The sequence below is a fragment of the Balearica regulorum genome, chromosome 5, assembly GCF_011004875.1.
Source record: "Balearica regulorum gibbericeps isolate bBalReg1 chromosome 5, bBalReg1.pri, whole genome shotgun sequence".
In the NCBI taxonomy this organism is placed as follows: Eukaryota; Metazoa; Chordata; class Aves; order Gruiformes; family Gruidae; genus Balearica; species Balearica regulorum.
The window spans coordinates 63,983,134-64,009,366 of NC_046188.1; the positions used below are offsets into that span (position 1 = coordinate 63,983,134).

Below are 26,233 nucleotides of genomic sequence, written 5' to 3' on the forward strand. Positions count from 1 at the left end.
TACAAAAAAGCCTTAGTTAAGCGTGTTGAAACAAGCAGCAGCTTTGTATCACTGCTAGCATGCAGCCTTCCCTTACGAATAAGGAAAGGCAGCAGAAAACTGAGGCAACAGAACCTCAGCTAAATGTGGGTTTCAGGCCCACTGTCCTGTACCGGTCTTAGCTCAGAAGCTGCCTGTTTTCACCATCTTGAAACAGTGGGACCTGAGGATGTCCTCCCGCATTATGCATTGACAGCCAAAAAGCTGCCCTTTGAAATGGTTGCCACCAAGTTAATTAACTGAGTTAACAATTAGAGTGAAAATAATAACTATTTGGATTTTGAGAAGTGTATTAATTATCAAGGCAAACAAAGGTCTGAAAAAAGAATATTCTTCTCAGGAGTTACTGTAAACTAGTTTGAAAGGGTGTGAAGACGACAAGCTATAGCAGCTGTTTGTAGGATCATATAGATTTTAAGTTATGCAAAGGCAATAGGATGCGTGTCTGTAATCACAGAAGAGATACATCTTTGCTCTATATTTGGAAGGCTTGGAATAGGACTACAGAGGAGATTACAAAAGGAAATTGTAATTACAACAATTCATAGGAGCTGACTGTAATCCCTTATAAAACAGCCTGTACCCTGGGCACACAGGATGAAAATGTCACCTGTCTCTCCGGGAAAGCAGGCTCGCTCATCTCCAGGTTCCTCCCTTGCAGCACAGCTATTCCCCTTGTAACACAAGGATGGAAATTCTGCTTCATTTCACTGGAGCGATGCTCGAAGTTAGTAGCAGTTTGTTCTCCCCCATGTTTGTACAACTGAGCTGACCTAATCTTGTCCCCAGAAAACTTTCAGGAGTATGTGTAGATATTTTACGTATGAATTTAATAAACGGATTTCCATCAAATATAAACCATCCAACGGAGGAACAGCTTGTATAAAGCTATGCACATATCTGCCGTCATCACAGACCACTCGGGCTTTGCTCTCATGGTTACCATGATATCATCACAATCCCTCAGAGTGCGTACTGCCTTCTCTCTCACCACGAATGTCAATTATTAATGCCTGTTCATCATAACAGCACATCACCTAGAAATGCTTTCTGTTTTCTCCCTATATATCTTTTAAAAAAATTCATCTCTTGTAATTTCTAATAGAAAAGTGCTTGTAGGAAAAAAAAAAAAAGTGTTTGCAGATGTCCGAAAGAAAGTATTTGCCTCTTCTGAATTAACTGGCCTTCTAATTACCCACAGCAAGTGTACTGGATATTTATCACTGGAGGAGAGATAAGCAAGGCAGGTGGGAAATGTTTATACAGGCTAGACAGCTAACAGTTCCTGGTGCCAAAACAAACAGGTGCAGATTTTATTGATGCAACAAACAGGGAAACAAAACCAAACAAATACACAGTTGATAGGGTATATTTTTGTCCACAAAAACAGTACCTACAAAGTAAAACAAAAGATGTTCTATTTCCTGGTGGAGACACTTTCAAAGTTTGGACTTCCCCTCTCCCTTCTGAATTCTAACATGAAGGATTACACCCAGGAATTTTAAGGAAGTTGTCCCACAACAGATGTTCCAATATACCTGAAGGAAATGATTTGGCATATTTAGATCACCATTTTTCTTGGTGGTCTGACCTCAGATAGCAGCCTGAGATACATGCTAGTAGTACAGCCAATGGAAAAGCTACCTTAGCAGCATCTTCCCACTCATCCAGTGGAGAGAATACATTGGATTATTGGGAGTGGGGTGGGGGTGTTAGTGGGCATCCCTCTGTCAGATCCAGAGCCACACAACAAACTGTTAATGTAAATGCAACCTGGATTTTTTTTTCTTTTCTGTGAAGTGAATCCTTTCAACTGTGTCTATGTAACCAATGTGGTTCACATAGAAGAGCAATTTTAGGTCATGCAAAGTAAAACTAAACCAGAAGACTCACACCAGCTTCTGGTGGTGTTCCGTCTACAGAAACAGTGTAGAGCTCATCTGTAGCAACCCACTCCATCCACAAAAGGGTGCAGCACGAACTCTGGATCCTCAGCACCAACTGTTTTACTCAACAAATTCATTTTATTAAGTAATAACTCCTACTGACTCCACTGAGAAACTCTAGCCTAAATTTTTACCATCTATTTTGGACCAAATTAATTTAATCTCCTTTTCACTGCTTTCAAATAACTTAGACTAATAATTTATCTTCCTGCTAAATTTTTTGTTCCATATAGCTCAATGTGAGGCATTTGTTTTTTAAGCTTATTTTAAGAACAAAATACAGCTGTCATGAAAGCTGTGAGAGTTCTGTGGCAAAACATGCATAGAACCAAACAAGAGGTGCATTGAACTCTGCTTTTTAAGGTTATGCAAAGATATTGGCTTCTTCCTAAAGAAAGCCGTTTGATATGTCTTATCAGAGCAGCTTGAAATTGGCTGTGAAGGTAGCTATAAAATCATTGAGCAACATGCCATGTTCAAAACTTATGCATGTTTTTAAAAGTCTTGTAAACTTACAGGAAAAAACATTTCAGCAATTCTTCTGGCTGAAAGTCTGGGGTGGATGGAGAGGGGCAGCTGTTTCACACTTGAATAACAATGTGATGTGGCACAGCGGTGTTAGTTCTGGGGAGCTGGGGTTACATTATTTCACTGTAAATTACTGTCCAGTTGCGTTTCCTGGCCAAAGACAATGAGATTATCCCAGATATCCAGCCCCAGAGCTGAAGCTCTCATCCTGATGAGACCACTAATAAATGAATAATTAATGGAGACAGCTGAAGCAATATCTTCCCATATACCCATAACCACAATGATTATTACCCACAGCATATTTCACTAGTCTGGGGTATGGAGAGGCCCAGACTGAGGAAACTGGGACAACCTGCTTTCACTGCTGTGGAGCTTTGGGCATCCACTCAGTAACAGTCCCTTTATGGTTCCTGGCTATAGAGAAGGTTAGTGTATACAAAGATGGAACAAACAGCTTTCATTTACACTTGGGGAGGTACACACCAACTTCCTTTGAATAGCAGAATCACTTTTTAAAACAAAGCTCCCTTATTGTATGTCTGTATCTCAAAAGCACATGGCTATAGATGTAACATAGGATAGTTGGTGCAGTGTACTTTGACTCCCTTGCTTCCTGTGCACTAACTTCTGCAATTAATCCTTGAACTCGTTACCTAACCTGAACTGAAAAGTACTCTCTTTCTGATCTCCCTGCTGCCCATAAAAGTAATCTTCCCAGCCCTAGAAAAGGGAAGACAGAAAAGAGAACAGGATAAAAACTAATGCTTCATTGAACAACAACAGGTTCTACAAGGATTTCCTGCAGTATTGCGGCATCTGGCTATGGAACACCATGGTACAATGCAGCTGCTGCCCATTTCCAGGACGTTCATGTGATGGGCAGCAGTGGTTGTAGGGCCCCTCCGCTCCTCCCCCCAGTGCAGCTTCTTGAAAAACTTACTTTCTCCTGACTACACTGTCTATAGTGAAGAAGAGGAATGTGTTCTACAGGAAAACTAACTTAGTCAGTGTAGCAGGTAATCACTATGAAACACTTGATGGTATCAGCTCTCAAAAAAATCAGTTATGCTTGGATTTTTGGTTCTCAAGAAAGTGTCTTAGAATCATGAATGTTTTCATATACTTGTAGTTGTTCTTTTTCATCTTTCCTGCTTCTTTATTGTTGTCCTGCTAGAAATATCTGCAAATTTGTCAAAGGTGATTTATTTAGTGATCTTACTGACAACTATTTATTTATAAGAGCCTTTATATGTGAGGTTACTCCATTTTCTTTTAAGAAGTCCTTCTTGAATCCAAGTCTTATCAACTATACCCTAACATCTTTGGGCATTTTCTAAGTTATGCAAATAAAATTCTCTATTTTCTTCCCCCATTTCTTTGCACTTGTTGCCTGTAAACTAAATATTTTTCAAAAGTATTCCCAGATTCTTTTTCCTGTTACTGTCTCAGCAGTCCGTTTTAGTGATTAGTACATGACATCTTTTAGTGTACTGATCTGTGTGGCTTCATTCTATTCAAACTATATACCATAATTGTTCATTTCATACATTTCTTGGGCAACCATCTACAACAGAAAATGAGAAGTCCATATTTCAGAGCAAGCTATCAGCATATAACAGTAAACTTTCAAGCACTAGTTACTCAGCCACTAAATAAAACAGGAAGAAATTTTTACATTAGAAAGAAAATCAGACTATCTACACACGACATACTTAATTCATACCAGCCAGCTCCTTTTTTTTTTTTTTAAATCAATAGTGCTTAGAAAATATTAAATTATGATGTCTTTAATTTCTTTATGCAAAACAGAAAAACTGTAGCTCAGTGATTATGCCTTCAGATTCCTTTCTGCATATATTCCTTTCTGCAATAGTATAAAAGGAATTCCTGTATTGTCCTGTGCCAACAAGTGACTATGACAATGGTAACTGTTTAAAGAAAAGACAATTAGCATACAGGTATTTATTCAGTGCAGATTAACTAGACATAGGAGCATGCAGAACAATAATTTGTAATTTCTTAGTTAATCTACAGAAAGTTTGGGGACATCTGAACTACTATTAAAAACAGATGGCATGACTCATTTGTTAAACTGTCAGGAAGAATCAGGTTGATCTCTTTTCTTGCGAAGTAACTCAAAGTACTCTACTTGCATGGTGAGTCAAAGTTCTTCCCTATACTTCAATGACCTGCCTGAAAGAGCTGTGATATTAAGCTCAAACTCTAGATGAAGGCATAGTAACTCTTTGCAACTTCTCCTTTGATAACCCTGAAGAGCCTTTTCAACTTATTCACTGTGTCTATAAAATCTTACCAGAGTACCTACAATAATAGCCTACAAGTCAAATTCATGGGCTGTGCATGCTTTCTTGCTGCAGAAGCACATGAGGACATGGTTGTTCAACCTCAGCAGGAAGACCTGCTTGAAAGTCCTTTTCCATGGCCAAGTATTAGAACACTCCCTCAAAATGGTACATGAAATGAGAATGACAAGTCTTGGAGACTTCATAAGAAGTATTATCACCTTCAGGAAGGTATCTTTGCATTTTATCCCTCACATTTATCCCACACGTCTTTGTCAGATCAAGGGTTCTGTAAGCATTGTCACTTGTGACCAATGTGTGGGTTCAGGCACTTACAGATTTATTGGGGTTTTTGTTTCACACTTTCCAAATCCAATCAGCACTTAAGATTGTTTAAAGGCAATATCATAGCTGTCTTTGTTTGTTTTTAAATTAAAGTTTATGGCTGTCTTTCTAGAAAAAAGTAGCAAATAATTACTTTTGTTTTGGACCACAGGTGTCACTGGCAGTAATTGAAAGCTCAGCATTTTCAAGAACAAAGTCATTATTCAGGTGTCTAAAGATGAATATAAGAGCACAGATTTCAGCAGGTGTTTGACATGTATTTCCTGTTAGCATAGAATGAAAACATTCTGAATGGGGACTTTATTTTATATCTTTATAGAATGAAGCATATTAATAAGATGTAGCCAAGATGGTAATAGGTAGCCTAGTCTGTCTCCTGTTTTCACAGCTTTTCCTATATTGCCTCATCTATAGCTTTTCATAATAATCTGTGTCTTTTCTTACATTAGAGAGAAAATATTCAGAATAATTTCAGAAAGTCTTTTCTGTCTGCTGGTCTTGTACACAATGATAATTTAATCCTAACCAAAGCTCTTGGTACTATAATTATTATTAGTAGTAGTTAATAATAGTATAACGGTTCTAAGAATTCCACTCTTAGTACTACCATTGACTTTCTGCATAAAAATTTCCAATCTCTTCACACATTTTTTTATTGCCTATTCTTTGGTCTAGTCTAGATAGTGAACTCTTTCATTGTATGCTTCTATAATACCTAGGAATAGTTGCTTTAGATATTTTTCTGAAATAACCTAGACACAATGTTTTAGAAGGCTCATTGTTCTGCTGTAGCTCAAGCATGATATTTCTAACTACTGCCAGTACTGTTTAGTATTCAGATAAAGTAACATTTATACTACTATATATATCAAAATAGCGATAGTAACCAGAGGTACACATATTTTAAAAAAACCCCACTAAATAAAAAGACACAGTGTATACATAATGCCTATGGCTCTATTTATAGGAGTGAGGACTTCTCTAAAATCTTGTGGTGACAAATGACTCATACTAGCTATACTACATCCATGAAATTTTCTTAAAATTATATTGCATAATTAGCAAACAGCATTAGGAAATTCACTGCAGTTTATAAAATATTTAAAATAATTATATATGATTATGTCATTAGTTCCTAAAATGCTAAAGTATTGTATGAGTCACTCAAACACCAAGTCTCAATTTTCAGTGTCAATTGATTGCTGCTCACTGATTACAAGTTTTAATTAAATTTTATTAATATAATTGCTCTTAGTTTGGTGGCAAGTGATACAACAGGTGTGCTTTTCACTTCATAATTAACTTCTGGGTCAATTTAGACATCAGCTTATTAGTTTAATAAGACACCAAAATGTCCACAGCTCACCAGCTCTGGGATCTTCCAGGGTACCCAGCCAGTCTCTCAAAGGACCATTGGGTTGTGTGCAATTTGGCTTCCTAGACTGATTATGAAAGGCTCAGCTTTTGAAGCAAGTGATCATCATCTTTCCAATGAAGTGAATTGGTTTTAGAGAGTGTTTTGTGGAAGATGCTCACCCTGGTAATTAACAGAAAATATTAGCCTGAGCAGAACCCTTGGCTACTTCAACTAGACTGCAACTGCACCCTAGCTAGCTAGCTGGCTTCCTTACATTTAATTTGAGTATATCTGCATTCAAATTCTTTCTCCCTGTGCACTGACCTTATGCTGCTCACATGTTCCTTTCCTTTTGCTCTAGTCCTATCAGAAGAATGAATGAGAGATTGACTCTACAAGTCCTGTGATAAATCACTCACCTAGACTAAGAAAACAGTCAGGTGTTGGTCCTTTCTCTAGTGTATTGCTGGTTATTTATTCAAAGTGGAAAAGCTTCAAAGGAGGCTAGAAGACAGACTAAATCGTACACCCTTAGGGCATTATCTTGGAAATCAAAATAGTATGGGAATCAGGACTCAAAACTCTCTCCAGCTGGAGCAGGGTAGTTGACTGCTTTCAAGTAAATGGAAATGATTCTGTCTCATGGCTAGGCACCATCTTCACTGAGCTATTAGTTTCAGTGGGGTAGGAATATGAGTATCTATTTATAGTTGAGAGGAAAGTCACGTGTCTAATCTACATGAGAATTCATGAAGAAATGGTTGTTTTCTTGCAATCCAGAGCTCGACATCTAGCCCACCCCCTTTTTCAGTTTCCCACAGATGAATTTGGGAAGTTGTCTATTAAGTTTATGAACTTCTGTGAACATCATTCTTTAATATTTACTTTCTCAGTACACTTTACAGAAAATTTAGACATGTAGCATAGAATGAGGAGCTCCTTATGTGGTAGAAAGACTGAAAGACAAATGATATGATACTGAGAGACCAATAAAATGCAGAAAACCATGAATTTGTTCCCCACCTGTGTTGGAGCTAGTATGTTGGAGTCAATACCCTTTACATTTTATGACCTTTAAAAAGCCAATACTAATTTAGATGGGTTTATCTGAGGGAAAGAAATGGAAGAAGCCCAGCATATCAGAACCATCTACCCAAGGCTGACCAGTTCTCCATGCATCTCCTGAACTCTAACAAATCAAGAGACTCATGTATGCAACAGATAAAGTGGGGCTCAGAAACAACATATTTCGTGATTAATCACACATTATTGCTCTTGTTTGACGCTTTCAGCAGAAACAGTCCCTTCTCAAAGGAAGAACAAACTACCCTACAATTCTCAAAGACATTCAATTGCTGCAGTTAATAGACTATATCAGGAATCTCTTGTTATTTAAAAGCCACAGAAATCTTGCAGCCTGCAATTCCACAAATCTAGCAGGTGCAATGATCCCTCTCCTGAAGCCTCTGCTGTCGAAGATAGGTCTATGTGGAGTGTAAGAGTTCACTCTAGATGTGTAAATACACAATAATACACAAGTCAAGTTCAACAAGTAGTACAGAAGTAAACATCAGAGACTCAACATACCATCATTACTTGACTACAACGTATTATGACCTTTTCACTAATGGTCCACTAGGCTGACACACACATACACAGAAAAGCACCCAGTCTTATAAAAAACAGAGAACTGGTATCTCGATAGCTAGTTCCATTCATTAACCAGCTTTGTAATTAAATCATTGTGTATATTATTTCAATTTATCTTGCTCCCTTCACTAGATCCCATGATATTTTTTTGTACCTTATGTTACATGGCTTCACTAAGGGCAAATCATGCCTGACAAATTTGGTGGCCTTCTATGACTGGGTTGCAGCATTGGTGAATAAGAGAAAAGCAACTGATGTAATCTATGTGGACCTGTGCAAAGCGTTTGACACTGTCCCGCGTGACATGCTTCTCTCTAAATTGGAGAGACATGGATTTGATGGATGGACCACTCGGTGGATAAGGAATTGGCTGGATGGTGGCACTCAAAGAGTTGCAGTCAATGACTCAGCATCCAAGTGGAGACCAGTGACAAGTAGTGTTCCTCAGGGGTTAGTATCAGGACCAGCGCTGTTTAACATCTTCGTCAGCATCATGGACAGTAGGATCAAGTGCATGCTCAGCAAGTTTGCCGACAACACCAAGCTGTGTGGTGTGGTCAACACGCTGGAGTTAAGGGATGCAGTCCAGAGGGACCTGGACAGGCTTGAGAGGTGGGCCCATGCAAACCTCATGAAGTTCGACAAGGGCCAAGTGCGAGATCCTGCATATGGGTTGGGGCAATCCCCAGCACAAATACAGGCTGGATGGAGACTGCATTGAGAGCTGCCCTGAGGAGAAGGACTTGAGGACACTGGTGGACAAGAAACTAAACTTGACCCGGCAATGTGGACTTGCAGCCTGGAAAGCTAACTGTATCCTGAGCTGCATCAAAAGAAGTGTGACCAGCAGGTTGAGGGAGGGGATTCTCCTCATCTACTCCACTCTCATGAAACCCCATCTGGAGTACTGTGTCCAGCTCTGGGACACAAGACAGATATGGTGCTGTTGGAACGAGTCCAAAGGAGGGCAACAAAGATGATCAGAGCAATGGAGCACCTCTCCTATGAGGACAGGCTGAGAGAGTTGGGGTTGCTCAGCCTGGAGAAGAGAAGGCTCGAAGAAAGCCATATAGCAGCCTTCCAGTACCTAAAGGGACCTACAAGAAAGCTGGAGAGGGACGTTCACAAGGGCACGGAGTTACAGGACAAGGAGTAATAGCCTTAAGCTGAAGGAGAGTTGGTTTAGATTACATATTAGGAAGAAATTATTGACTATGAGGGTGGTGAGGCACTGGAACAGGTTGCCCAGAGCTGTGGATGCCCCATCCCTGTAAGTGTTTAAGGCCAGGTTGGATGGGGCTTTGAGCAACCTGGTCTAGTGGAAGGCGTCCCTGCCCACTGCATGGGGTTGGAACTAGATGATCTTTAAGGTCCCTTTCAGCCCAACCCATTCCATGATTCTAGTCTATGATTCTAAATAATCTTACCAAGCTTAACACTATTATTTAAAATGAAGCACTAAGTGAACTCTAATTTAGAAGTTAACATTTCAACAAGTTTTCAAATATTTAGAAATTTGCAAATTATTGCTGTAAATTTGAAATTTAAAAAAGAAATCAACACCGAACTGCAACAAAACTCCTAAAATACAATTTCTGTAACTGGTTTCCATTCTTGACAACTATTTCAGATTTGAATGGTAATAAAAATAACAAGTCACAATAGCGCAAGTGGAGGCTTTTTGCTGCAAAATATTTACAAACTGGGTACAGTCATGAACTCTCCTACTATTGTGAGATCTTGAGATAAAATGTGAGCTTCCCTAACAATGGGACAAACTTGCATGGATAAAATTTGTAGGCATACATTTCTAAAGAACAGATTAGTGACCTCACTGTATTCCTGAAACCAATAGGATCAGAGTTTGCCAGCACTGAATTCTTCAGAAAAATCTAATGCAAATAATATAATAGAATTCTAATAACCTTCTGAACATATTGGGAATACTGTTACAGATATATTTTTATTTATACTATAGGTATTTTTACTTCTCTACTTCATAGATACTGAAATAATCTTCACCCTTCTATTTCTTTAATTACAGGAAGGGCGACTTGTAAATTCTCATTAGTTTTCAAGATATATCTTTCATTTCTTCTATAATCAGTCCTTTGTCAAACAATATTCCCAGCAGCAAGCAGTATCTGATGTCAAGTAAAACCACATAATGAACTGATTTATTTTGTGTCTTTGTGTCTTAAGTTTTACAGTAGTTCTGTATTTGTCTTTTGAAGACTTGGAGGATGAGGATATATTTGGGTTTTTATTTTCTTCAAAAATATGTACACATACTGAATTTTGAACCACTATCCACAGCAATAACAGTTCAGTTGCCAGGAAAGGTTGTGTTCATGTGTCATATCACACTGATTGTGGACATATTTGGTACCATGGTCTTTCCTAGAAAACTTGATTGACAGTTGTGAAATATAACACATCCTGATCAGGTGTTTGGTATATTCACATTTTCTCCCATGGATTTGTCTGCTTTTCTATTTCTTCAACCAATGTCTTACTGGCATGTTCAGGATGCAATTTTCTATCATCACCTTTGCTGCAATTTATGTTTGTCTGGCCAGCTTCACTGGCTTTATAGATATCCATATATATATTTATGTATTTTTCTAATTTTCTAGATGTCACTAGGTAGATTTCACTAGGATTCTGTTTTGCATAGGCAAAACCAAGAACAACAGTCCTGTCTGCTTTCTGTAATGCTCTTCACAATGTTGCTAATTTTTACTAAAAGACACGGTACTGCATGTATATGCCTTGGGGGCAACACTACTGTTAACATCTCTAATGCTTACCACTGCCTTAAAGTAAGGCTAGCTATATTTTCTGCAGCATGCTATTTATTTTACTCTAGTTATACAACCCCTGCAATTGCTACCCTAACTGCATTGTTTCATTCAATAAGGAGCCAATATTTTCACTGGTTAGCGCCAATCTATATGATTGACTTTTCTGTAGTGCTTTAATTAATCCATGCATTGCAAACTCTGCTCCTATAAAATATTTGTACAGACATACAAAATAGCAGTGCTTAGCAGATGGCCTTGACTGCCACTCCCATTTTCTGCAACGGTGCCAGTGAAAGCACCTCTAATACAGAAAGCATAGGTGCATATTTAAATGTTGGGAAATTCCTGATCTGCACCTAAAATTGAACAAAGTTGGCTGTATTACAACACAAAAAAGGTCAAATCAGACTCACTATCAAAGATAACCAATCTTGTACAAAGATTAAGTCTGAAATTTGGAGAAGTGAGCAAAACTAAATCTAGTCTAAGTTCAGAGTAGTGACTTAGGATAACGAACCTCGGATATAAGTTTTGTTTTCAAGTCCTTGAAGAGCAGGCCATAATAAAGCCAGAAGAACACACAGTTTTCCCCAAACTCTTCCCCTGCAAAATAACACCCAGGCAGATTCATTGATGTGACAGCAGAACGGAGAGATCTGTGGGTGAAAAAATTACTTTTATGGGGAGTTCAAGGCAAAATGTTGAAGGCTTCAAAAGAGATTCAAACCTAGAAGTTTTACGGTGTTCCCTGGCCACTATGCCAAGCCTTTCCACATAAAAGTCAAATGTGTTCCATATGATTCTTCCTACCTACTGTGTAACAGTTGAGTAAGACTGTGAACATCACCCTAGGGGCTGGTGAGTAGGATGTTTTCAGAAGAAAACGTAATCTGTTTTGGAAACAAAATCCCCCAATATACATATGAGAAGGACCTGAGATTGTTTGCTAACTCATAGCGCAGCACCATCTATTTTCACTGTCCTTTGGTACAAAGTTACTGAGAAATAAAGAGGCAATTACTGTGGGATAAAAGTAATCTGAAGGAGAAGACTGTAGAGAACTTGGTGCAGCAGTGAACATTTTGAACAATTAATAAAGGCTTCACACTGGGACAGCTCATCTTTATAATAACAAAATGGATATATCTTATATGTCTTACTTTTAAAAATATTGAGAGAAAAATTTAATTTTCTTTGGAGCATTTTAGAATTCCTCTCAGTTATCTGCACTCCCCCAGTCCATGTCAGGTAAGAGGAGTGTGTGGGGGGAGAAGAGTATCCACTTGCTGGAAGCTGTGTAAGTGAGAGCAAAAGCAAAAAATACCAATTACAACGCAATTACTTCTCAGCCATGACTGTACTGGAGTGCTACCCACTCACCAACTGCCCATATCTGTGGGTTGTCTCTAGTTTAGCTTTACTACAGTTAAGGAAATGTTGCCTTACTTGTCGTTCAGACAGACTGCGTGAATTTAAGTACTGTACTGATTCTCCTTGTTATTTTAAAAGATGTTGCTTTTAAAGTTTTTCTTTTTTTTTTTTCCTTGGAAAACAGACAAGTGCAGCTAGTTTGACTTGTGCTAGTTTGACTAGCACAAGACAGATTTATCACTATAGACCCATTTGTGGGTGTTTTTCTTTTCTTCTGTCTAAATAGCTGAAAAGATAATTTCAACATGGATAACATGCTATATGACAAAACATGTTATACTAGGTCAAAATGGATCTAGAACTTCCCCCATCTCCAATTATGTTTATTAGGACTTGTGCATCCATGAGTTATTTAAATTGGAATAAGCTCAGCCTAAATGAAAGAGCTTTTTAGAATAAGATCTAAATTTGTTAAAGAGTCCCGGGAACACAGTAGAAGTGAAAGAGTCACTCAGGCAACTGAGCTAGATTTTGAACTAAGAAACACAGGAATTTCTCTGATACTGTGGAGCACGAGAGCACAAAAATAGGAGAGACAGGATTAAAGAATATTAATTTTTCAAATCTTGTCTCAGCCACAGAGATAGAAAATAGAGGCTGTTTAAAGAAAACCAAAACCACAGTGAAAACAGACCAGCGGCAAGGTGACAGGTTACTTTCTTCTAGGAACAAAGAAAGGCAGGAAACTACAGCTCTGTGTTTTTGGTCATTCATCAGCATGCTCACCCTTCTGTGGGAAGAACAGCACCCCCTTTCTTCCTCTACATTTTCTACTCATTAAATCCTGTAGATTTTTTCTTTTTTGATCCCCTCTACTACTTCATAAGAAGAAGTTATGGTAGGCTTTCAGAAGAACAGTAAAAGATATTTCTATCCCAATAATAGTTAGTGTCTGACAAGGTGCTTATAAAAAGGAAAGGGCAGCATCTACCAGACAACAATGTAATCTGCTTAGGTGTGAGGATTAGAAAATTCATTGTGCTATGAACATAATGAGCAGGCAGTCATTTCAGTAGAACTTGGTGACGTCAAATATGGTCTTTTGAAGGTCAGCAGTTGAGATGATCTACATTATTACAAGTTTAGAAAAGGACCAAAAGTTCTTTGATCTGCATAAAATGTCCCATAAATTATTTTGTTGACCTTTGCAAATAATTAATTTTAAAACACTATATGTTTTGGTGATCTGCCTCAAGGAAAGAGAGGTCCATGATTCAGCACCATTATTCACTGTGTTCTAATTATTTATAATTGTATATCTACAGTGAAATCTACTTTTTTCCCCACATAGGTTGTTAAAGCAGATATATAAACATTCTCTTAAAAGATATTTCTCTGATATAGATATATAAAACCTAAGTGTCTTCTTTTTATAAAAATGTCTGTAGCTTTACAGATGAGGTAGTTCTGTGATTTTTTTTTTTATTTTTATTTTTTTAATCAAGCTTTATCAAATGAACTAGTCATAAGATTGGGCAATTCCATGAAAATGTTATTATGACAGACACATTTTGGGATTTTTAGCTTTTAGTGTAACAAGCAAACATGAACAAAAATGCAAATAGGTTTGGAACAGAGACTCTGTAATGGACCCAGAAATGGGCATGAAGTATCTGTGGATTCCTAGGTATGGAGGTGATATATTTTTACTTCTGCTAGGGGCACGGAGAAGATAAGTCCAGTGGGGAGGAAAAAAAAAAGGAGATAGAAATGGCAAAATGTCTATATACATTAATAGGAAACAAAAACAGGATAGAGTATACAATGGAAGTTAACACAAAAAGAACTAAGAAATAAAAAGGAGGTACTTAATTGCATGAAGAAAAGAGAAAGTAAAATAGGTAGGAAAATAAGCACAAAAGAAAAAAAAAATGTTACAATGGGTGGACTTGATTCCCTCTTAATCAACACACAGAAAGCAGCCTTTACAGCTGACCGAAGTGGAAATTTGTCGTAAATAAAGGTTATCTTAAAAAGCAGAGCTGAATCACTTTTGGGTCCACTTAATTATCACAATAGAAGAGAAAAGAAAGAAAGGGGGGAAAAAATGCGTACCATGACAGAATTTCATTTCAGACTAAGCCAGAAGAAGTTATACTGGTATGTCAGTGTGTCTAGTTCATGCAGCAAAAAGGTTATATTTTGGTACTAGCACTGATCTTCTCAACTGCTCTTTCCATCATATGAGTCATCAGTGACATAGATCTGTATTTTAAAGGAGTTATAAAACCATATTCACAAAATGACCATCTCTCAATGATCATCTTACCTACTGGTGAAGGCATTCAGAAATGATTAATGTCCTGACCTAGGAGAGTTATTAGTCACATGCTTAAATGAAACTTAACAAATCTGAAATAATTTCTGTAAGATTATTCATATGCTTGAATTTAAGCAAGTGCTTCATCATAGAGAAGCCTAAACCCCTATGTAATTCTCTGCCTCACATCACTCTGTGCACACCATAAAGCATCAGCCACTTTGGTATTGTTATTTTGACTATTTGCTGCAACTCATCAGGTCCTTTCTTCAAGTATTGCTCCTTCATCCTGTGGATTTGGGGAAAGAATTTTGATTTGCACTTATACTAGCCCATATTTTAGGGGAAGGTGGCAAAGAAGGGTTGGCCAAAAAGTTATGTGACTAAACAGTACTCTGGAGGCCCGGGTGTGTTTTGTGTTCCATCACAGACTCACAGTGCGACTTCAAGGAGTTAAATATTGCAGCCCTTACCTTTTAGATACCTTGCTAATGAAATCATACCTAATTGATAGGTAAATTACTTAACTTCCCATATGATACACAGGAAGAATTAACAGTGCTAGCAAAATTAATAAAATCTGAAATGCTGAATGAGGAGGCACCTAAGCCACCCAATAGAAAATCCTGTTCTGCAGAGTACTTGTGAAAGGTACATGTGAAGGGAGTGTGAACTACATATGTCCCCCTTGAGCTCTGGTGTAACTAACAGTGATTTCTTCCCACTACAGAAGCTACATCTGCAAGACCTCTCTTGGAGGTAGGTACTCACAACGACTACTTTTCCGGACACACAACAAAGACCAAGCAGCCCTACAATGCATCTCTAATTTTTCTGATGGTATGGTTAGGAACCTCACCCACTGTTTGACACACCCAAGTAGAGCTGCCTTCAGTGAGCAGTTGCATCAGGTCAGTAAGAGATTTTCAGTTTCAATGACCTTGCAATTTTTCACAAAGCTGTTATCTGCGCCTTGGTGAGACAAGCAGCAGGTAGTTACCTGGCACATGTAATTGTTGAGAAGCATTTAGGCAATGACTAAGGCCAAGCTCTTAACAGAGAAAAACACTGACAAAACAGTGCCTTTAGTATTATTCTATGTTATTGAATAAAAATAATTTTAAATCAATAGCCATTTTGAGTTGTACTTACCAACAAGAAAAAAAATTTGGGAAGAAACGTATTTCCTGATTAACGTTTTGTTTGCTGCCCAGAGGCTGATACTCTGAGTAAATCTGAAAGTCCTCTAGTTATTTTCTGAAAGGGTTGGTTTATGAACAGTGAACTGTAATGAGCTAAAACATCATCATTTCTCATAATTTACTCCTTATGAGCTTTAAAACTATACAATTATGAAAATTGTAGATGTTAATACATACATGCATGTAGATACGTACACAGAAAACTGATTTCTGTTATCTACAGATAATCTTATAATTTAAAAATATAAAAGCTGTTGTTTTTCTTATCACACAGGGCTTTAGGGTTTAAAATAATTTAATAAAGATTTCAGATGAAGCTGGAATAGTTGGTGACTCATAGGTCATCAGTGGGTGGCAGGTGAGAGAAGGGAAAGCCTAAAGCAGTTAAGGTTTTAATGAGACTCAGAGCTAGTTTTCAATTCAGAACATTATTAGTTACTATTTTTTCCTGTTATTTTAACCAATACACAATGTTAAATATATTCTCTTTTCCAACTTTTGTTTAGTCTAATTTGTTCTTTCCCTTTTCTCCAGAGATTTTCTAAAAATGAAAAAGATTCTATCTGAGTTTTAAAAACCTAAAGTATCAGTAAATATAATGAATTTTTAGCCATAATGTTATTCTTAAAAGGGAGGACTGGGGGGGGGGGGGGGGGGGGGGGGAAGAAAAAGATAACCATTTCCGTTATCAATTTTGATTCTTAAAACTTCACAAGTTTTGAGTAAAATTACAATGGAAATACCTTGTCTTCAGTTATGCATCTTATGTTATACAGCACATATTTATTTAGAATTGAACTTGTGAAGAGAAGCCAGGATTTGACAAGCTTCTACAATCTCCCAAGTAAATTCAGTTGAATATGTTAACCATTTCTTATTTCAAGAAAGCTGTCTGCCCCAGTTTAGCTGAGGTTTCATGACGGGTAGGATCCAAAGTTTGAGAGACCTGTTTTAACATACCAGAGAGTTCTGCCTGAATTACCCAAAGTGCATCCCCAGTTAAATTGCTGAAGCTGATCCCTTTCTGTCATTTGGTTTCAGCCCTAATCTTACGATGGGGAATCTCTTTTTCTCTCACCCTGCAGATGGGAGGCAGCCATGCCTATAGCAACAGTTCCTTCAGAGAGGTTAATGAATGCATGAGTCAGCTGGACTGGCTGAATAACAAGATCGTGAAAGGAACATGCAGCATTGTCACTAATGTCAAATAGAAGCCAAAGATAAAGTTTAAGCAGTTTTTGACCATATGAACTACTTTGAAGAGCTTCTGGTCCTCATTTTTCATAGGCGTATGTCCTTCTACAGAGAAAAAAGCCTGGCTTCATGTTTTTTCCCCTGGGATCTATATCATCACTCTACACTGGCGGGACGTCTGATGCATTTACTTCTCATTTAAAAACCAGAAATAACATGGTTCTGGTACACTCCATTCTTCTTCCACTCTCTCTAACTTCTCCAATCTATTCTGTTATTCTTTGCCAATGACTTTAAGGAGCAAACATGACCTCTCCTCTTCACACACAGGAGTAATAGAACCTCTTGTGCTAAGTAGAAGGACTGGAGAACAAATAAGGAATATGGCTCACAGTCTGCCAAAATCAAAACAGTTTCACAGAGCTTTTCATTATCACAGAAACTGAGAGACAAGGCAAAAGAAAGTATGAAGATCTGTTAATACACACCTCTGCACCCCTTTTATTTTCAGAAAACGAAGTAAGTGTTGAGATTGACGTCTGTCTGGCTCAACTCTCTGCCTGACAGTCTGGAAAGTCAGTGTTCTCTCCCTTTCCACTTGCACAGGACTGTGACCTACCTGAAATCCCTAGCTTCTATCTGCATCCAGAAGAGAGATATTTTCTTATACATGCTCTGAATAAGAGAGTAAGTAGTGTTTCTTAGTACAGTAAAAGAAACAAACCAACCAACCACCAACACAGTAGCACCACAGAATTGTGCTACCTCCTCCAGAATGTTTTGTGTGGAACTGACAGCATAATATGCATGAGTTTGTTACTCCATTCCTACTAATTCATAAGGGAATGCCCTGATTCTGTAACAAAATGATGCTGAACTCTCCTGAAACCTCAACTTCTATTCATAACCTTCACAGTGTGCTGAATATCATTGCCAAACTGAATAGAGGAAAAGGATTATTACAATCTACAAGACTAAACTAATGATTAAATCTAACTCAAATCTTGAAAAAGTCCAGGATTTAAAAGCAATGGGTCATAATTCCTATTCTGCTAATAACAGTCATAGGAGAATTCTGTTCCAGTGACCTCACTATGACTGCATATTGTTATATTGGTGTATTGAGAGAAACAAGACTGTTAGATTGTAGCCAAAGGCAAGAATGTGCGAACATATTCATCCTCCCTGTGCTTCCACATTAGCGTCTATGGTGTCTCATACACAGACTCTGAAGGCAAACATTAATGAACTTCATATTTTAAAATCTCTAACATGAAAGCTGTCCTTGGTCAATTAGAATGACCCCAAGGCTTTACCTGCTACCGACATCAGATTAATAATCTTTGTGCACAATATTTCATAAAGACCTTAGAGGCAATGAAAGTGATTTTTTTTTTTCTTGATTTTTTTTTAAAATTTTCTTTTTCTGCAGAGTTCATATTTGGTCATTTTAAAGAACATGTTTTCCCAATAGCTGCTTCTATGCATGTACAGGTGTGTTATGCAGGAAACACAAGCAGCTGTTCTCCAACATAACAAGGTAAGACTAGGAACTGTTTTGACCTGGATTTCATTTAAAAAACCTACAAATAATTCAATGACTATTAGTATAGATTATTTTTATGGTATTAAACCATGATTTTTTTATTCTTACTCTCCCTGTACCTAGGCCAGGAAATGCAGATATTATTTTGCTAGGTATTGTACACAGAAAAAAAGTTCCTTCTCTTTTAAAAAATAAGGTATTTGAAATTTTAAAGAGAAACAAAGGGATTAAATAGAACTAAAGGGGGGTTGGTGGTGGAAAGAGTGAAACAAAGCTATTCAGCATGACAGGTGGCTATCTCAGTACACCAGGGACTTTCTTTTTGTATGCATGACAGTGAAGAAGCTCACTGAATCACAAGTGATTTACAGTGATTTTATGTGAGATTAGAGTAAGGCCCTTCAAAAATATGCATGCTGTTCAATTTCTAGGAGACACTGGTAAAGAGGTAGTTTTGCATGCAAATCTCAAACAGTTTGTAGGCCAGCTGAGATTGAAAAGCAAAAAAGCCAGGCTATGTTCTATATCATGGTTTCTATACAAAATTTGCAGTTGTCTCCCTAAGATTACAAAGATCAAATCTAAAATTAACCAGAAAATAATGTTGTTGTAAAATTATCAAAGTTGTAGCAAATTAATGGTTAATTTGTAATAATAAATTATACCTTTATAACTTGCAATTCTTTTAGTTTGCAAATATAGAATTTCCAGAGAGCCTGTTGTTACTATGGAACTTAATATAGCACTTTCATGACCTTGTATATAATGATAGTCAACCATCAAAAGAAAGAATAATGTAATATACAAACCGGGGAGGTAATTTTAGAGAGTTAATTAATGATATGCCCTATAGCACTGAACTTTGTGCAGTTGTTTTAAAATATCCAGAATCTATGCACACAACTCTCTCACTATCTTGGGACTGTGCTTTTTAACCCATGTTATTTTTCTTTTACTAGAAAACACACCTTTTTCCTCTGTTTTTCACCATTACTCTATGGTCATGACAAACTTCCCCACCTTCAGCACTCTTGAATTATCCTAACATGCTATGCACCAGTTGGGAAACGTGCTGTGCTCAGGATTCTGATCTATGCGATCACATCACAGATTGGTATCCCCAATGACTGCACCACTCCGATTTCCCTCAGGCATAAGCTGAATGCTGGTGGAAGGGATAAGGAATGTCCCTGGCTCCTGCTGGGGAGGTCTCTGCATGGAACCGTTCCAGCCCTATGGAATGAGAAATCCTCTGTTACCACCCGAGCCCTTTTGTCACCTTTGGCTGGGCTGTATAGCACAGACCACAACACAGCCACTAACACTGGGGAACAGGACTGCAGAAAAACTGAAATGACTGCTTGGTCTCCAAGCTTAAGTTTTCTTCTAGTTGTGTTCCTCTTTGCCCCATAACTCTCATACTAATTTCTGCAAGTAGTACAGGTTCAACATGATGATGAAGAATTACCCAACTGGGGCAATTCAGCTGCCAGCTAGCAAGAACAATCTGCAGGAAAGTAAAAAATAAAAAATAAGTATCACGCTTGTATTATCCCAGGGCAACGAGGAAACTGAATTTAGGCTTTCTAAGCTCTCCTTCAAAACAGGATAGTATTAGCCCTCTTGTCTGAATTTCTGAGAAAAGGTAGCCAAACTTGAACACTGAACTCAATTTTCTGGTGCATATCAAACATGTTCAGGAACCTTTGGAGACTTAAAAAATGTGATTCTGTGGAAATCAAATCATAAATCTTTAATAGGAAATAGGCCTGCACAATGGTTGGCTCAGTTGAAATAGTGATACTTCCTGGCACGTGGACTTTAGGCATCCCAGCAGATATTTGTGGTAGAAAGCTAGCCCTTTAGCCTCTCTGGCCAGCCAGTAAATTATGCTTAGCTTGTATTTTGGACACTTGCATTACACACTATGTCTCCAAAATCATCAATTTAGGCACCTAGAATATCAATTCAAACATTGCTCTGATTTGCACAATTTTACAAAGTGAACAAGACCATTTTTTACCTTTGTGAAAAATAATATACTGAGACCTAGGAAACACATGAGGAAATGTTCTGAGGATCAAGCCATGAGGCAGCAGGCATACTGAACAGTCAAGAAGAAAGAAACGTCAGATTTCTGAAGCGTAGATAAAACCCAGTGAGTTCGACCCACTTGATCATCACTGAAACAATATCCCCAAATTAGATGGAACTGAAATTGCTCTTTCTCTTCTGGTATGACATATAATGCTAGACATTTTCCAGAGAAAAGGAACATGGCTTCTTCCATATATAACAAAGGAATTCGTCTCCTGAGATGCAGTTCCTTTGGAAGAATCTATGTTATTAAACCTGAGAACTAGTCTGTCTGAATATCGTAAGTATGTAAGAGGCAAGTGCAGAATTCTCCCTTCTGCCAAGCCAAAATGAAAACGAACATTCATAAGCTAATAAAAAAAATTCTAAATAGCCTCTATTGTACTTTACCATTTCCTTACTTGGACTTAGCTCAATTTCTAAATTTCTCATTAAAAAAATAAATATTTATTTTGATCCCTAATAAAAACTAGGCCAATATACTCCCAAATTTCATTGCAAATTGATTGTAAAGGATTCACTATTTGTTACAGTGTTCCAGGTTTCATTTTTGAATTCTTTATTGCTTCAAATTCTTACCATATTGAAACAGATTTCTAAAAGTTTCATGTTCCTATTGTGTAAAGACTACTTTTAAAATGAGAGAATAGAGTACAAGGGCAGTTGGTCTTGTCTGCAATGAGCCTAAAAGAGCAGGTAAAGGAAAACACTGTGAACTTTCTGATTGTTCCAGTCCTCTGCTTAGGTAACATGCAACTGCTGTCTGTTGAACCTGCTGAATGAACCTGATGCAACGTCAATACGGTATAAGTTGCAATGTCAATACAGTATAAAACCTTTTCCCTTTTTCTGTTCCTCATGGGGAATGCCTACAGTGACCTCTAACTTCATGGAATCATCATTATAATCTTTTCTTCATGCATAGGGGAAGTGAAGTGGAAGAAGGAAATTTATCAAAACCAATAGACATGCATGCCAGTACTCAGACCTTTTCAACTTTCAGCGACAGACTTGGCATTAAAGACTGAACTTTCTGCTGCCAGGCTACACAGAGCAAAGAGAGAAGGTGGCAAAGTTGTTCACAAGTCTCTGATCCTCTTTCCCAACCTCACTGTAGGGAGCCAAGGTTTAATTTATTGTGGTGTAAGAAAGGTTCTGCCAGGTGAGAAGAATTTCAAAACAACCACTCCCTCTTCTCTCCTTCCTGGATATGTCCCAGCCCACTCTCTGCCTCCAATTTTCAGCACAGGTTTAAATAGATTTACCAGTAGAGCAGGTACAGGAGGCAAAACACTATCCCAGGTACTCTCCAATGCATGTTGTGTTTCATGGTGTCCTATGAACTCAGGGAGATTATTTTTCCCTTCAGTGTTGTTTCTGTGTACTGTACTAGGGGAACGAGTGATCATAGTGAAGTCAGAGTCAGACCCTGAGATGGTATGAATCAGTATACAACTCATAGCAGGGAATAAACTAAGGGAAGGATATAGTTCTCTGTATCTTATATTGCATCAAATATTCCTCTGCTGATTTCAGTGCTGAGTATTTCTTGCTCATAAGCTAGGAAATTGAATAAAAATGCGTTAAAAAATCTACTTTAAAGCTAATAGGAATCTTGTTCACTGGTATCTTTTTCCAGGCTCAGCCAGTTCTACAAAACTATTGCAGAAATCTCAAAATAAGACTGTTTTTATTTGAACCTAGTTTCCTTTTTCCCTTTTCCTATATTTCTCAAAAACACACGTACAAAATAATGTTCCTAGAGTTCTTTCTTATACCTTCTGATGGAGCTGGTGGTAAATTTATCACACAGAGCTGGAGCCATATTTTCTAGTTCTGAATCATACTACTAGCTTTTACAGTAACAGTTATAGTATCCTTTTCCCTCTTACTGAAAAAGTACAAGTTTCAACCATATTGAATTTATCCCATTTCCAAGAATCTGACTAGATTTCAGCCTGTAGTTTCTACCATAGCAAGCCTCTCCGTATCAGTTGCCAAAACTTCAGCAGTTGCTTGCACCTTTCTCTCAAGCTGGAAATGAATCCTGAACATGCAACATTACCTTAAAATGTATTTCTGAGGTGTGGGAAGAATTTTAAGATCTGAAAGTGAACAAACCATGGAAAATGTCTTGAAGCCAAAATATGATCATAGAATGACATAGTGACTGCGTCATGATTTTTCCCCTCCCCCCCCCCTTCCCCCCCCCCCCCCCCCCTCCCCCCCCCCCCCCCCCCCCCCCCCCCCCCCCCCCCCCCCCCCGGTCAGAGCTGCCAGCGTTCACTCTTGTAGATATTTGGTATGTGTTAAATAGAGCAAAACCATAAAGATTCAGTAAAGTTTTATAAAGGATGTAAGTTTCTCTTAAGAATTAATCATTCATGCTTTACCTTGAAATAAACCAGATTTTGATACAAAGTACAAGTATAGGAAAATTCTTTCAGTTATAGCTTTCAATAGTTTCAAGAACATTTCTTCTAAATGGTCTATTTTTAATTCCCAGTCTGTAAGATGGAAGTTAGAGTAAATTCAAGCTTCATGATTGTAGTAGGTTGGGTCCAGCCAGCAATTAGGCACCCACCAGCTGCTCGCTCACTTCCCCCCCAGCAGAAGAGGGAAGGCAACTGGAAGAGCAAAAGTGAGCAAAAACTCGTGGGTCAATAAAGACACTTGAATAAGTGAAGGAAAAATGGAGTGAATGAACAAACCCACTCCAAGTGATGCAAAGGAAATCACTCGCCACCTGCAAGTGGTGCTGGCATAATTCAGAGGTGATTTTTTCTGTTTATACAATTGCCTAAGCAATGGAAAACATTTTAAGGGATTCTCCAATGCAGAAAAAAGGGTGGGTGGGGGCATGCACACGCATGCGGTGTCTACAAAGGGTTAGGTGAATGCTTCACTTCAAAGTATTTTCAGCTGGCAAAAGCAACATATTTGTAGAACCTAATCCCAATATCTCTTTTCAGATTATTCTTGGGCTTGGGGAAGAAGCTCTACTAACTTATTCTTTTTCAGCTTTTATATGAAGAAACAACCATGTACAAGGACAAAATTGAGCAATTTAAATTGTTTTCCTTCTTTTTTGTTTTCATTCTTAGTAAGCAAAACTCTAAAAGTCAGGATAACTTGTTGATTCAACACGGGTCTCAGAATTTTTTAGTCATATCCAAACCTCAAGCAAGCTGGTACTTTACATACGGACTACAGGGGAAACATAATTAGCAACAGAGTGCTGTGCTGATCACCTTTTTAAATGAAAAAGTCATTTTTCATTACTTTTGCCTCCTAAAAGCAAGGCAACAGTCATTCAGTCTCAGCCTGAACTGACTCACAGAAATCTATGGTGAAAAGTCTCTCTACTCTACCTTGGTTTCATCACACTCGTATCAATTTTTTACTTTCTTCTATTCTGGCTCTTTCCTTTTCTTCCTCCTACCTCATCTTTGATTTTCTCCCTCTCTTGCCAGCTAGTCTAAAAACCCCCAAAACAACAACAAAACAAATGCACAAACAAACACAAAACAAAGAGGGGTGGAGAGAGGGAAAGCTCAGATGCAGGCAATGGGGAAAGGAGGTAGCAGGAACACACAGGTTGTAACACATTCTTTGGAAAATCACAGAGGAAACAATTTGGGCTCCTTTCTAGTGGGACAACTCCACCAAAGCGCAGAAAGCAATCATGTAAAAAATTGTATTTGAACATGAAGTGCAAGTTCATGACTTATAAGCTGATTCTGTTTCTACTTTTACGTACAGTTGCATGTGCAGTCTGGCAGGAGCTTCACAGCCTCTATGGAATTTTGCATACCTTTTTATGTCCAAAGTTACATAGACTTGGATTGTGGCAACAAAGCCATCTTAAGGAGTCCTTGCCATGATAGTTAGCTGCTCCTTTTATCCCTTCTCCTCAGCTAACACAACTGTTAAAGGAGCGGGGTTGCAAGTTACTGGACTAAATAATACATTGTGATTAAAAATGATCTTGCCAAAGCAACCCCTTAAAAGATCCCTTTAAACCAAATCATTTAATTGTTGATCCTGATACCCAAATACATTTCTAAACTATTGTCTCACTTAGACTGAGAGGAAGTAGAAAATTTTCAGGTGACAGCAATTACAACCAGCTAACAGATAGATGATATGGCCTCTTGAAAACCAGGTTTTGGTCAAACTCCTTGCACTGTGACATTACATTTCAGAACTCAGTCTTCTTAGAGACAATCTTGTCTTCAAAGAAAAGCAACCGCACTAAGTGAAACATTATTAATAAACTTATATTTTACTGTTGAAATATATAAAAAAGTTAAGTTACACCCAATAAATATTCATATCCAATAAATACTAATCTTCACATATGCTGAAGTCAAGCATAATAAAAAGTATCGATCTAAATTAAGAACTTTAACAATCTCTGAATTACGCATTCTTTGTACATCTCAAAAGAAATTGTTTTTAAATATGAAACTGATGTTTTTAATATAGATTTTTTTCTTCTATTTGTAAATAGAAGCTTTTTTTTCATACTTCAGAATAAAATTTAATCAGGCTATGATAGATGTATGTTTTCCTTCAGTGTTTTCTTAAAGATCACAGTTATGAACTATATTTCTGTATGTGCAGTATGGCATGTACAGGCAAAGGAGAAAGTCAAGAGTTCTTTCCTATGATTCTTTACCAGACACCCCTTTTCTATTCCTTAAAAATAATTAGAATACCTTGCCTACTGGGAAAAGCTCTAATTGGACATATCTGCCATCACTGTGCCATGCCACAAAGTGAAAAATCCTCACTAATGGTTCCTGAAACGCCAGTCTGAGGTAGGTGGCATTAGATGATTCACAGAAGATAACCATCTCTGTAGATTAATTATTTTTATTTTGTTTGGAGTTTGCTGATTTATTTTGAACTAGTCATGGGGTAGTTAATAAATGTCATTCACTTCATTAAAAACCAAAGTTCTCATCTGTTGTAAATAGTAATCAAAATACATGTGAGAGAGAAAAAAAGTGCTGTCTATAACGCCCTCTGCTTAGTACTAGAAAGCACTATGAAATCAAGCTTTAAAGTGATATATGGACTTTTCAAGGAATTATACTGAGCTACATTTTTCTGATAATATTGAAAAAGTTGCATTCATATAGCAAAATAAAAACCCCTTTGATCTTCATATGCCAGGTGACTGCAGTAAACAGCCAGTCAGCCAGCAGACATGGGCCATCGCCACTTCCAGACTGAGACAGAAATAGGTGAAAGAAATATTAGTCTGGGAATTGCACCCAGACTCAGACACTGAGCTACACGGGAAGCCATATGCATATGCAGACGTAGCACGAACAGGGTTTGGGGTTGAGGGAAAGGCACTCAGGCCTCTCTAGAAGGTATTTGCTTAGTACATTAGCAGCAACTGCTACAAAAAGAGTTTTCAAGGACCTAACTGTTCCATTTAGACACTTAAATTAAGTGCCTAACCCCCTTTTACAGCCATCTATAAACTCCTTCACTAACCAGACAGCTGAAGCTTT

General features: G+C 37.8%; 1 long non-coding RNA gene across 1 annotated transcript in view; it reads right to left on the minus strand.

Moving 5' to 3' along the window:
- Nucleotides 1-26,233, minus strand: part of LOC142602121 (uncharacterized) — a 94,062-nt gene that overhangs the window by 33,198 nt on the left and 34,631 nt on the right. The gene's annotated exons all lie outside the window — the stretch shown is intronic.